Genomic DNA, 15017 nt, shown 5'->3' with positions numbered 1-15017 from the left:
ACACTGGTAAATTCATACCATCAATACTATTTAGCAATAAAAAGGAATGAACACTGACGCCTACAACATGGATGCCTCTCAAAAGCATTAGGATAAGTGGAAAAAGCTGTACATGAAAGAGTGTATACAGTATGGCTTCTTTTATGTACAGTTCTAGAACAGGAAAGATTAATATGGTGGGGGAAAAGTCCTAACAGCGGTTGCCTTTGGGGGATGGGTATGGTGATGATGGACTGGAGGAAACGCGAGGGAACTTTGTGGGGTGATGGAAATGTTTCATATCCTGATAGGAGTATGGGTTGCATAAGTGCATGAATTTCTCAGAACTCAGTGACTGTATACTTAAGGTTTATGTATTTCCTGGGGCGGCCGGTTAGCTCAGTTGGTTAGAGTGTGGTGCTCTTAACAACAAGGTTGCCGGTTCGATCCCCACATGGGCCACTGTGAGCTGCACCCTCCACAACTAGATTGAAACAACTACTTGACTTTGAGCTGATGGGTCCTGGAAAAACACACTTAAAATAAATAAAAGTTTGAAAAAAAAATACAAATTTATTTGAAAAAAAAAGATTTATGTATTTCATCGAATGTAAATTTTACCTCAAAAGAAAAAAACTGAAAACAAACATCGAATTGTACTTTGTAAGTTATATAAATGTCTAACCAGTATGCTATACACCTGAAACTAATATAATATTGAATGTCAACTGTAATTGGAAAATACATTGAATTCTAGTTAGTGAAACAAACTCTGGAGAATTTAGAAGTTACTGAGGTCTACAGCTTACATTGCAACATATCCCAAACTATATCAGAGTGAATGATGGATAGATATGTAATAAAACAACTATAACAAAATGTTAATGGTAGAATCTCGGCAAGGAGAATACGGGTATTCACTGTGAAAATCTTTCAATTTTGCTGTTTAAATTTTTTTCATACTAAAATTATGAGGGAAATAAAATCCTCTAAGGAGACCACACTTCTGGAATGGCAGTGTGAGGAGCTGATCTGACACTCTCCCCACTGAAAGAACATTTAACCAGTGAAAATCATGAAAAACAACTATTTAAAGTCTCTGGATATTGTCTTAAGAATACACAGCAAGTGTATACTCTTGGTTCGCCACAAAATATTTATTCAAGAAAATTTAGTAAATCTTGATAAGAACACTAAGAGTCTGTGGCATTTGAGCCACTACCTGATCCCATCTCCTCCCAACTCTGTGACAGAAGCTCTAGTCCAAGAAGGGTGGCCAAGAACATAGGGTTCCCTCTCCCCTCAGCTCCTAGTTTAGGACTGCAGTTTACCCCAGGAGGGGCAGGTGGCCAGCATATCAGCTCTTTTCCAACCAGAAAACCAGAGGACTGGACTGGGACTCCCTTCCAAAACCCAGTTCCCACTTGTGCAGCACAAGCTTTACTTAGGCACAGAAAGCTGAGAATATTGGGTCCCAGTGACCTCCACCTCAGCTTATGCATAGGTTCCATGCCAGGAAGGGCAAGCTGAAAAGACTAGGGGCTGCCATCCACATCCAGTGCCCAACTTATGCAACAAGGCAAGTGTGTCACGTCAGAAGAAATGGACTACAGCCCCTGCTCCCTTCCCAACTCTTATGCAGTGACACAGAGATTCTGTCCACGGGGAGAAGAGTCCATAAGAACAGGGAACTCAGTAGCTCTCCCTAAGAGGACATACTTTATTTGGGAGGCAATGCAAAGAAGTTAAACTAGTAGCAACAAACAAAATGGTAGACCAGCTAGAAGTTTAACAAAGTGAGCCAGGGAAAGAGACAGCTAAGGAGAGCCCTTCTGGGCTCACAGGAAGCCTCAAAGACTGTCCCTATAAAGGGGCATGACTTTAGTTGGATCTGACTGTGGATAAATTTAGTCAAAAACAACACAGTAATCAGCTAGCAATTACTGGAGGCTAACAGCTGTGTATGTAACCAATAAAGTCAGACCATCCAGAAGCTTCACAGGGAAATGAGGAGAAAAGACAGATAGAGAGCTGCTAAAAAGACGAATCCCTGGGTGTCAGACAGCCTGTGTACGTGGTCAAGGCTTCACTCTTTGAGGAGCGTCATCCGAGACTGTACATTGCGGGAAATAGATTTCCCTAAACTAGTCCAGCTAAGTCACTGAAGAAATAAACGAGCAAGCAAGCCCCAGGTCAGAGAGGGGTCAATATCCAGAAATGCCACAATATATTATTGAAATGTCCAATTTTCAACAAAAATTAGGAGACATGCAAAGAGACAGGAAAGTGTGACCCATATACGAGAAGGAGGAGGAAAAAGCAGGCAATAGAAACTGCCTATTGTAAATATGTTCAAAGAACAAAAGGACACTATGTTTAAAGAATTGAAGAAAACTTACCACAAAGCTACAGTAATTGACTAACCACAATGTGGCACTGGTGTAATGACAGAAAAATAGATCAGTAGAATAGAATAGACAACTCTAAAATAAACCCTTGCATACATGGTCAAATAATCTTTGACAAGGGTGCAAAGACCACTAAATGGGGAAAGACTAGTCTTTTCAACAAATGGTGCTGAGACAATTAGATATCCATATGAATTAGATATCACATAAAAACAATGAAATCAGACCACCACCTCACATCCTATACAAAAATTAACTCAAATGAATCATAGGCATCAGCTAAGAGCTAAGACTATGAAATCCTTAGAAGAAAACATAGCGGTAAATCTTCATGAGCTTTGGTTAGACAATGGTTTCTTACTTGTAGGTATGACACCAAAAGCATAAGCAATTAAAGAAAAAAAGAGGTAAGTTGGACTTAATCAAAATTAACAAGTTAGGGGCTTCAAAGGAAACCATAAAGAAAGTGAAGACAATCCATAGAATGGGAGAAAATATTTGCAAATCATATATTTGATACGGGACTTGTATCTGGAAAATATGAAGAACTATTACCCTTCAACATTAAAAAAGATAACCCAATTTAAAAATGGGCAAGGGTACCAATAGACATTTCTCCAAAGAAGATATACAAATGGCCAAAATGCAGATGAAAAGATGCTCAAAATCCTTAGTCATAAGGGAAATATAAACCAAAACTATAATGAGATTAATGAGATACCCACTAAGATGGCTGAAGTAAAAAAGACAGATAATAAATGTTTGGCAGCTCCTCAGAAGGTTAAACAGAGTTACCATACGACTTAGTAATTCCACTCCTAGGCATATGCCTAAGAAAAATGGAAACATATACCCACACTAAAACTTGTACATGAATGTTCATGGCAACATTATTCATAGTAGCCAAAAAGTGGAAACAACCCAAACGTTCATCAACTGATAAATGGATAAACAAAAATAGTATATTTATACAGTGTAATATTATTCGGCCATGAGAAGGAATGAAGCCCTGAAACATGCTACAACATGGATGGACCTTGAAAACATTATGCTAAGTGAAAAAAAACAACCACAAAAGGCCACATACTATGGACTGTATTTATACCAACTACCCAGAATAGGCAAATTCATACAAGGAGAAAAGAGATTAGTGATTGCCTAGGACTGGGAGTAAGAGTAGGCTGTGGAGGTAGAAAGTGAATGCTAATAGGTATAGAATTTCTTTTGGGGGGTGATGAAAATGTTCTAAAATTGATGGTGGCGATGGTTGCACAATTCTGAATATACTCAAAACCACTGAATTGTACACTTTAAGTGGGTGAACTGTTAAGGCAAACAAACAAAACAGAAACCTCCAGCGGTTTCCCAACCCACACACAGCCCTTTTCTTCTCATTCAGTCTCCTCTATTCATGTTTTCTCTTCTTTCAACTTCCTGGCCTTTGCACTTTGCAGTTGAAATGGGTGGGATATGTTAGGGTTTTCATGTCTCTTTCTTATGGTTGTTGGTGCAATCTTATTTTGGTAGCTGTTGAAACAGTTGTTTTGAGAGCTATCTTTGTAAGCCCTGTTAGTCATTGAATGCTAGTTCAAGTTCAGGGGAAGGAGAGATAGAAAGGGGAGAAAACAAGAAAGGAGAGGAGAGAGGAGGAGGAAGAATGGTGAAGATTGAAAGATGGAAAACCAGGGTCTGTTTTAATGCTTTTGAAAGTCTTTATAACACTTTTCAGTACCTGAAATTGTCATAGTTATTTGTTTTCATGTTTACTTTCTGTCTCCCCTACTATTAGAATGTTTCTGTCTTGTTTGTCCCCATAGTAGATGCTCAATAAATATGTGGTGGCTGACTGACCAAATTCTACACCAACATGATAAATCTAAGAAGAAAGCCTGAGCAAATTGTTTGAAACTTTCTAAGCACTCCTCCTGTCTCTCATGACTACAAATAACCTCTCCATCACCTAGTCTAGTCTCCATCACCTGGATGCTTACTAAAATGACAAATTCTTGGGACACACCTCCATAGACTGGTCCATCTGTGCTTTTAACTACACATGTGCCTGCCTAGAGAACAAATATTAAAAAAAAGGTAAAAAAAAAAAAAAAAAAGTCTGTGTGACAGTCTGGGTAGTGCTTCCGTGCATCAAACTAGGTTTGTTGATTACATAGGAGAAATCAGAACAAACCTATAGCAACTTTTCAGGGGTTTCAAGTTGTTAATTCAAGCTTGCTTTTCTCCTTCCCAGATGGAGGGATGGAGTCACTGTGCACAGCAACAGCTAGAGGCTGGACTCAAAGACTTACAGAATTTAAGTGCTGTTTCCTTCTTATCATCTGTATCCAAATGACCAGGATTTCACCTTCTATGAACACTTTGCTAATCAAAGCATTCTCTGCAGAACAACATAGTCAGTCTTACCTAGAAGCTTGTTGGGAATGCAGAATTTCAGACCCCATTCCAGAGTCTTGGACCCGGAATTTGCAATTTCACACACCACCAGGTGATCTGTGTGCAGTTTGAGTACTGAAACAATTTCTGGACATACTAAACCAGTAACTACTATCTCCAACAACGTGCATTTACCTGCCAAACTGGACCGATAGAATAAGGAGAATTTGTAAGTGAAATGTTTTCCAAAACGGCCCTGTGGGTTAGGAAAAAGGGGCCCAAAGGATAAAACTCAAAAGCAATTCCAAAGCCTTGAATATGGTTTGGTTTTTAGATAACACTAAGACATTATTTTAAACTGTTAGGTGGTATAAATAAATAAATAGTCCCTATCTGTTAATGATGTATCACACTAAAGTACTTACCGATGAATTTATATGCTGTCTTAGATTTACTTTAAAATGCACCAGAACAAAAGAGAGTGAGGAGAGAAACAAATTGGCGAAATGGTGATCAGTTTTGGAACTGAGTGGTGAATACAATGAGATTTATTATACTGCTCTCTCTACTTGTGTGTATGTTTGACAGTTTCATAATAATTTTTTTTTTTTTTAAATAGTCTCAAGGTAATGATTACCAGTCTCACCAAGAGGCACTTGTGGTGGGAAAGTGTAGTCAGGAGTGTTGTGTATTTGCTCCGAAGTGAAGGTTGAAGGGGAACAGGCAAGAAGTAAAGTTTATGGACCAGACCCCTTGGGTACATTCCTTCCCTTAATGTCCCCATCATAGCTCAGGGAGGTTACCCACATCTTAACCAAGTGATTGAATTTAGCATCACCAATCATGGGATGAACTGGTATTGTATGCCTCCTGGTGGAATGCATGGGGAACTACACATGTCACGGCTGTGGTCCTCTTGCAGAAAATACTTAACCTGAATCTAATTAGGAGGCAGCAGTCAAATGCTGCCTGTGGAGCATTCTAGCAGACAGCCGGCCTGAACTCTTCAAAACTGTCACTATCAGGAAAGGCAAAAAAAAATTAAAAGTCAGGTGTACTGTTTTAAATTAAAGAAGACTAAAGAGACATGACATCTAAATGGAATGGGTAAACTTTGATTGGATCTAGATTCAAAAAAAGAAAGGCTGGGGGAAGCCGAATGGCTCAGCTGGTTAGAGCACAAGCTCTCAACAACAGGGTTGCTGGTTCAATTCCTACTTGGGATGGTGGGCTGAGCCCCCTGCACCTAAAGATTGAAAACAGCAACTGGACTTGAAGCTGAGCTGCGCCCTCCACAACTAGACTGAAGGACAACGACTTGGAGCTGATGGGTCCTGGAAAAACACACTGTTCTCCAATAAAAAAAAAAAAAAAAATTTTAAAGAAAAGAAAAAGGAAACAAGTTTTTAAAAAAATGCCGAAAAAAGACACTGTGGGGACAATTAGAAGCTTTGAAAATGGACAGTGTACTAGATATTTTTGAAAAATATTAAATGTATTGGGTGTGACTTTAAAAAAAACGGTATGCAATAAGTGGTAACCCTATTTTAGAGAATGGGAAACTGGGGTTCAGAGACATAGAAGGTCTTGTCCAAGAATACACAGCTGGTAAATGGCAGAGCCAAAACGGCCCATATCTCCCTGCCTCCAGAGCACAAACTTTTGGCTGGTGGATGCTTCTTCCTCTGCAGCAGCCCCAGGAAGTAAGACATAGGACTATGGTCTACAGTGTGTCTAAGGGATGGTAGTGGCTAAAGAGGCACCATTCACTGTTGCCATGGCACCAGCAGTCCATCATTTATTCAAAATGAATTGCTGGGTGACAGGGATAAGCCAAAACCAGCAGTCCCTGAGACTCAAATTGTTCATAGCCTAGTAAAGGAGACAGATGTTAATCAATGTTGGAACCACTCAAAAGGAATGTATGAAAACAAAAGGAGATACGAGCAATGACGAAAAGGAAAGTGACCAAAGCAGAGGGTCGGAAGAAGACTTCCGTAAGCTGTGCTTTGGAGAATGAATAGAAGTTAATGATACAGACAGAGAAAGAATGTGAGCAAAAAGCCTATGGCAAGAGAAAGCATGACCTTAGCGTAGGGAAGCCCCAGGAGCGAGCAGGCGCGTGGCGCAGTGAGAATGGAGGAAAGCAGGTAGCACCAGACCATGCAGGACCTTGAAAGCCATGCTAGAGACTTTGTTCGTTGTTCAAAGCAAGGGAAAGTTATGAACGGGTTTAAGCAGGTGATAAAATCAGGTTTCAAGTTAGAAACCAGTTCAGCTGCAATGCTGAGAGGATGGCTGAGCAGAATAAATGTGGTTAGACCAGTTAAGAGATGGTGGCAGCCAAAGGTAATTTGGTTTAGAGCGAGCAGTGGAGATGCAAAGGGCAGACCTAAGGGATAGCTTGGAGGACTGGCTATGGGGAAATGAGGAAAAGGGGATGTTGAAGATGACTTTTAGGTTTCCAGCTTGTGCATTGGGATGGAGATGCCATTCCCTGAGAGAGGGAACACTGGAAGAAGGCCAGATCTGGAAAGATAGATGAGTGAGCGCTTGGAAATGAAGAACTGGTGGTGCTTTTGAGAACTCCAAGTGGAGGTAGGAGAAAGCAGTTGAATGTGCAAGTCTGAAGTTCAGAAGAGAAGTCTAGACTAGAGAAGTACATATGGGACTCAGCAACCTATGGTCACTGGAGCTTGAATGAGATGGTCTCAGAAAGGGAGGATTCAGCCAATGGAAACCTCTGGGATTCGACGGTTCTTAAAAAGAAGGCAAGAGGGGAAGGGACTACTGGAAGGGAACAGTGGACGGGCTGAGTGAGGATCCTGAGAGACGAGCGGTGGGCTAGGGGAGAGCTTAGTGTCATTCTAGAAGCACTGCATTGCCTTCCTGCCGGCAGTGGCGTCCTCCTCACCGGGGTTAGAGAATGGCTCCTGCACTTCTCCACCTGGCAGGCTCTGTCACTCACCGGCCAGGCAAGCCTCTTCTGGCAGCCTGCATGTCTGCTGCCACTGCTTCATGGGAAAGTTGCTCTACCCATGGGCTTCTCTCCTGGTGTTCCCCAAAATTATACTTCAATTGATTTATTAAGCAGTTAACTTTGTTATTAAGCAATCCCTTAGCGATGGGCAAAATTATGGTATAACCATACCATGGGATACTATGTAGCAGAAGGGAGAGAGAGACAGAGAGAAATTTCTCTGTGTGCACATATGGAAAGCCCCCCAATTCCTAATATATGTATATTTAAAGGAAAAAGCAAAGTACAAAACTGTAATTCCATGCTATCTTTTGTATTGAAGGGGGACTATAACTGTATATTTAAATTTGCTTGTATATGCCTACACGAGAAACCATAGAAGGATACATCAGACTAAACACAGAGACCCCACAGGGGATAAGGCAGGTGGAATTGGGGAGATGAGGAACAGTATGAAAGGAGGACTTTTACTATATGACTGTACTTAAAATTTTCTGAACCTTGTGAATATATCACCTATTCAAAAAACTATATTTCATCCATTGATGGACATTTGAGTTGTTTCCATCTTTTGGCTATTATAAACAGTGCTTCCAAGAAAATTCATGTACAAGTTTTTGTTTGGACTACTGTTTTTAATTATTTTGGATATTAACCTAGAAGTACAATTGTTAGTAATTCTACGTTTATCTTTTTGCTTAAAGAGATCAACAAACTGTTTTCCACAACAGCTGTACCATTTACACAACCACCACCAATATAGGAGGGTTCCTATTTCTCCATATCATTGCCGCCATTTAGTATTTTATAGTTTGTTTAGTTTTTTATTATAGCCATCTTAATGAATGTGTAGTGTTATCTCATTGTAGTTTTGATTTCCATTTCTTTATTGACCCATGATGTCAAACATCTTTTTATGAGCTTGTTGGCCATTGCATATCTTTTTTGGAGAAATGTCTATTCAAGCATGTACAATTTTTAATTCTGTCACTGATGATGTATTTTAGAACAAAGCAATTAAGTTTTATATTACTATTTTTGAATAAAACCTTCTCTTATTATTGAAGAAAATTAAAATTTTCAAAATAGTATCTCATGTTAGTTAAGGTAGTGAGTGGTAGCTGCTACAACAAATACCCAGTGTTTGATGGCTCACACACAGTTGAAATTTCTTTCCTGCTCAAATAAAGCCCAACATGTTCAGTAAATAACTCTTTTCCAAACTAATGCAGGTGCTCAGGCTCATTCCCTGATGTGGCTCCGCCATTTTCAACTCAAGGCTTCTAAAGAGGTGCTGGTCCAGCATTTGTGAAAGGATTGTCAAAGCAACGCTGAGGGCCCAGTGAGGCTGGAGACCATGTATTCAGAGCACCAATTTACCTGATTTTTATTTTAAGTACAGACATGGAGAAGGTTCAGGGTTAGATTAACCTCACAGGCAGACTTTGCATGGTAGATGCTACAGAAAAATAAGGATGCTGAGTAGTTGAGTGGCTGGTAAGAACGTGGGTGAATATTGCGCCATGGGTAGACACTGGAAAGAAATAGATGAGCAACAATGCAAGGGAGTTCATGAATTTAGAGGGAAAGTGTGGAGAGATTAGTCAGCGAAATAAATGTCGAGGATCAAGGTGTAAATTTGTCAGAGTTGAAGGCCAGCAGGTTGTGGTGAGTAAATAATTCACAGGGTTTAAGATCCTAAAATAGTCTAATTCGGTATGATGATAAAGAACGGAGGTGTGGCTGTGGGAGTGGGTGGCCATAATAGGGTAGGATTTATATTTCCTTCACGTTTGAGATAGGCAAGAGGCCTTGATATTGGTCATTGGGTGCTGGGCAGGTCAGAAATATTGACATTTCCCACATGTAAAGGCCTTAGGTAAACAAAGGAGAGTGCACAAAAAAGGATATGAAGTAATATAGCCTATATTTTAAAGGAAGATAGTTATTGCATGACTGAGAGAGTAACAATCCTGAAAGGACAATGAGTTAGGGTCTGCACTACATGAAAAAAGCAATCTGAATTGGCTGTAAGGGTGGCAGTGTCTTTGGTGGAATAGCCAAGTCACAGTTAAGGCAAAGAACTGAAGGAACTATTCTAAAGAATTTGGGAATGGCAAGGAATTGTCTCTGCCATGCAACAAGGATTACAGAGGGAAAGTATGGAAGCTACACAAAGTATGGGAATTTCTATAGCAATAGCACAAACTAGATAACGTGAACCTGTTTGGACTTCAAAACACCTACATATGCTGGTTCAAATCTAGGAAATATATTTGCAGATTCAAGATAAACTTGCAAGAGAGCAAGGGAATCTCCCAAGGAACACAAATAAAGAGGGGACTGAAAACTGGAATAGTCAGGGTGTATTTATGTTGGTACTGTCTCAGTAACCAAGACGTTTGGATTTTACTAAGAGAGAAGGCCTTTGGCTCACGTAAGACAAGAAGTTCAAATTAAGACTGCATGGACCCTCCAAATGAAAGGGTGAATGAAAGGATGGATTAAAAAGAAATCTTCCTCGGTCTGGTCTCTGGGAAGGAAAAAAACTCTCCCGTGAGAATTTGTAACCATAAGCACTCCTTCACATAGGTTTGGTGTTCAAATGTATTCTACCTAACTGGTCTGGGACCCCACATGGAGAAATTCACATGAAAAGAGGCCCTAGCCCAGTTTTTAATGCTGGATGAGAAGGGGAGAATGGGTATTGGGGAATAGAGAAATATGATCAATAAAATACATTCAAGCATAAAAAAAAAGATTATATTAACATAAAATTGGGGGATAATAATGGAATAGAAATACAAGATGAAGAGGGAAAAGGAATAATGTGAAATTTCCAATATCTCCCCTGTTGAAAACACATGCGCTAGAGCTAAACTCCATTTAATGGATGTCTGGAATATACAGGAACAAATTAAATGACACCACAGGGAAGCAAACAAACACATCCAGAATATGGGACATTTCATAGGACAAATGTTTCTGCAATAAATCAATGGCATGAAAAGATTAAGAGAGATTTAAGAGACATAAAACTAAATGTAACACTTGAACTTTGCTTGAATCCTAATCCAAATGAACCAACTATAAAAAGACATCTTGGAGACAATTGAAGAGCTCTGATTATTTGATGGATGTGGCATTATGATTAAGAAATTATGTTTTTAAAGATGCATAGTGAGATGTATGAGGGGAAATGACGAATGCCTAGGATTTGCTTTATAATCCTTCTACAAAGAAAACAAAGAAAAGGAGGAAAGAAGAAATACGGCAAAATCTTGACAATGGGTTATGGGTACATGGGTGTCACTTACACTATTGTCTGTACTCATATATTTAAATTATTCAGTCAGAATTCAAAATTACTTTATAATTTTTATAAATAAAAATTCAAAGAACACTAATGTAGCATACAATCTAATTCTGCTATTTATAGAAATAGCACAAGTGTTTTTATAGGAATTTCTTATTCTTCCCAGTATGGAAGCCCAGCTGATGCTTTGCCCTGCTTCCATTATAAAATATCAGAATCAGGAAAAATAAGAACTTTGTACCCTGCGATGAACCAACAATGATGAGGTCACCTTATCTAGTTCTAATCCCCAAGAAAAATTTAAAATCTAATGCCTACAAGTGTGGACTCCTAACAAAAAATGGTGTTATCACTGACTTTTAGAATGCTAATATTGACATAATGTCACAATCTTTGTGGAGATGGTTAATATGAGAAAACGTTACTGTTTTCCACCATGAACAGATGAATGAAACTGGTAATTTTATGGGTTTCTTACCTTTCTTTTAAAAACTTGAAATTCCTTTAAATGCCAAACAAATATGTGAATTGGTCTTTCTGAAGTCTGACTCTTTTGCATCTTTAAATAAAGAAAAACAGCACTATTAATATAGAATTCACACACCATACGATTCACCCATTTAAGTGTACCATTCAATGGTTTTTAGTATATTCACAGTTGTGTAACCATCCACACAATCACTTTTAGAATACTTTCAGCAGCCCAAAAAGAAACCTTGTACCTGTAAGCAGTCATTCTCTATCTCCCACCCCACATACACTAATCTATTTTCTGTCTTTATGAATTTACCTATTCTGGACATTTAATATAAATGGAATCACACAAAATACAATCTTTTTGATTGGCTCCTTTCACTTAGCACAGTTTTCAACATTCACCCATGTTGTAGCATGCATCAGTACTTCATTCCTTTTTGCTGTCAAATAATATTCCATGGTATGGCTAAATCACATTTTATTTATCCATTCAGCAGCTGATGGACATTTAGGTTATTTCCATCTTTTGGTTATTATGAATAATGTTGCTATAGACGTTCTTGTAAAAAATTTAAGTGGACATAAGTCTCCATTTCTCGTTTCCTTTTCTGTAGTAGAATTGATGGGTCACATGGTAACTATATATTTAAGCTTTTGAGAAACTGCCAAATTGTCTTCCATGGTGGCTGAACCATTTGGCATCCCTACCTGCAGTGTATGAGCATTCCGATTCTACACATCCTGGCCAACGCTTGTTATTGCTTTGGGATTTTTTTTTGTTGTTGTTGTTGTTTTATAGCCATTGTAATGGGTGCGATCCCACTGTTTTTGATTTGCATTTTCTTAATGGCTAATGATGTTGAACACCTTTTCAAGTGCTTATTGACCACTTCCTTGCACCTCTTTGAAAGTAAACTTTCTGAATGCCTTTGTCTCTGAGTCTTCCTTCTACACTAGTAATATCTTCAGTTAATCTTAGTATCTCTTAGAGGTCACTTACCAAGAAGGTAAAAAGATATGGCAATACATGGTCTTTGCATTTTCTCATTCATTCATTCATTCATCAAATATGGACTGAGTGCCTATTATGTGCCAGAAGCTGTTCTGGGCACTGAGCATGTAGAAGAAAATAAAACAGACGAAAAATTACTTGCCCTCATAAAGCTTACATTTTCATGGCTTAAAATATTTTTCCAGTTTTACTGAGATATAATTGACATACAGCACTGTATAAGTTTAAGATGCACAGCATAAGGATTTGACTTAAATATATTGTGAAATGATTACCCCAATAAGTTTAGTTAACATCCATCATCTCATACAAATACAAAAAAAAAAGCTTTTTTTCCCTTGAGATGATCATATTCTTTTTGTTATTCATTTTGTTATTGTGGTGTATCACATTGATTGATGTTTCATAAGTTGAACCATTCTGGCATTCCAGAAATAAATCCCACTTAAAATCATGGTGTATAATCCTTTTAATATGCTCTTGAATTCGGATTCCTAGTACCACGCTCAACTTCTGTGTATTGTTCCAAATTTAGCATATATGCTGCCAAAGGAAAAATTCCCAGTGGCTTTATTTTTTAATGGGGCATAATATACTTTAAATTTCATAATACACTTTGAATTTGTTATCAATGAGTAAATGTCTCAAGGAGCAAGAATTGTTTTCCATGCTTGAAACATTAATACAAAATTAAGACACATTTGCTACTTCTGATTGTTTTCTTTGCAGAATTGGCATCACCACCTCCTATATAACATTCCTCAGTTGACTGTCAGAGAGTGGCTGCTTCTTTGGAACGGGCTGTGCAACAATTTGACCCACAGGGAGCATCCAGATTTGTGGGTGCAATTATATCATATGAAATTTGTTTGTAAATACACCCAAGTTGTTTAAAATAAATAAATAATAAGAGTATGAGTAAGATGTACCAGGAATTCAGTTCTTCTCCAACAGATTCAATAATTCAACCCTTAGGGTACTTAAAACGTAGCCCCTTCTGGGTAGTAATGTGCCGAGTGTGTGGAGCATAGCGATGGATTCTTCTGGCTGAGAGAGATCCAAACATATATGCCAGACACTTGAGACCGGGAAGGATACGATTCTTTGGGGAGAAGTTCCAGGGACCATACTTTTGGAAACTGACGACAGCTACTGGGAATTTCTGCTTGTTTCACACATCATCGGACTCAATGAGACTGGCCCAGAGCTGGGCAAAGGTTAAAGGTGTTTACAATACCTAGGGATTTCCTGTTGACTTCCTGGGAGCCTCTCGCTGGATGTGAGGCACAAAGGAGGAAGAGAATCTCTCAACAGGGCGCGGGTCGCCGAGTGACGCCGGAGGAGGGAACAAAATCCAACCCCATTACTGAGAAAAGCCGCAGCGGGTTCAGGGTAACAACCCTCGCCCCCCCTCGGGTTCTGCGCCTGCGCCCTGAGCGGCGCCTCGTTGCCTTGGGACAACGCCTGCGCCCTCAGCAGTCCGGGGCCCGCTCGGGCATCGCGTCTGCGTAGTCGTGTTTCTCCCCAAGGCTTGGAATTGACGGCTGCTGGAGACAAGGGTGGGCCCCTTTGTTGCACCACGTGTGTGGTATTGGTCAGTAATCAGTAGGCGGTACTCCAGGGTAGAAAGAAAGGTGAATTCACAGGTTCCGACCTTTTTACGCGTTTTTTGTTTTGTTTTTTAATCCTGGGACCCACATACGCCATTCTTTGTCCTGTCTTCTCTGTTATCCACGAAGCAGCTGGAAGTTGACCCTCAGGGAATTTTAAGTTTGTTTGGAAGCAGCCAGGATGTAATGGACATCTCAGAAATGTCATTCCTCCTTGGACTTCCATAGGAAGCTGAATTATAAAGTTGAATAACAGCTACTTTGAAGAAAGGAAAGAAAAAGGGAAAAATTCACACACACACACGTTTACATATACACAGAATAACGGAAGAATGAACCTGCAATTAACTGCGATTACCTCAGAGAAGAAGAGCATGAGTGGCTGGCTGAAGGATGGGCCATGAAGAGTGGGTTTAGGGGCGGGGCAGAGGGGGAGAGTTGCATCATTTGGAATTTGTCCAGTTAGCGTGTATTATTTTTTAAGTGTCTGAATGTTTGACTCCTTTATGCAAGTGAAGACACCAAGGAAATTTGGAAATTTAAGAACTCTGCGTAGAATTCATTAATGCTTGATAGAGTTATATGAGTTGTGACCATTAAGTTCATGAACTTGTTGCAATGATGTTGCTAACCTTTCTTGATATCAAAAGGATTATTCATTATGAATTTGTACCAACTGGACAAACAATTAACCAAGTTTACTATTTGGAAGTGCTGAAAAGGCTGCATGAAAAAGTTCAACGGGGCCGGCCCGGTGGCTCAGGCGGTTAGAGCTCCATGCTCCTAACTCAGAAGGCTGCCGGTTAGATTCCCACATGAGCCAGTGCGCTCTCAACTACAAGGTTGC

The sequence above is a fragment of the Rhinolophus ferrumequinum genome, chromosome 15, assembly GCF_004115265.2.
Source record: "Rhinolophus ferrumequinum isolate MPI-CBG mRhiFer1 chromosome 15, mRhiFer1_v1.p, whole genome shotgun sequence".
Classification (NCBI taxonomy): Eukaryota; Metazoa; Chordata; class Mammalia; order Chiroptera; family Rhinolophidae; genus Rhinolophus; species Rhinolophus ferrumequinum.
This window is presented reverse-complemented; position numbering follows the sequence as displayed.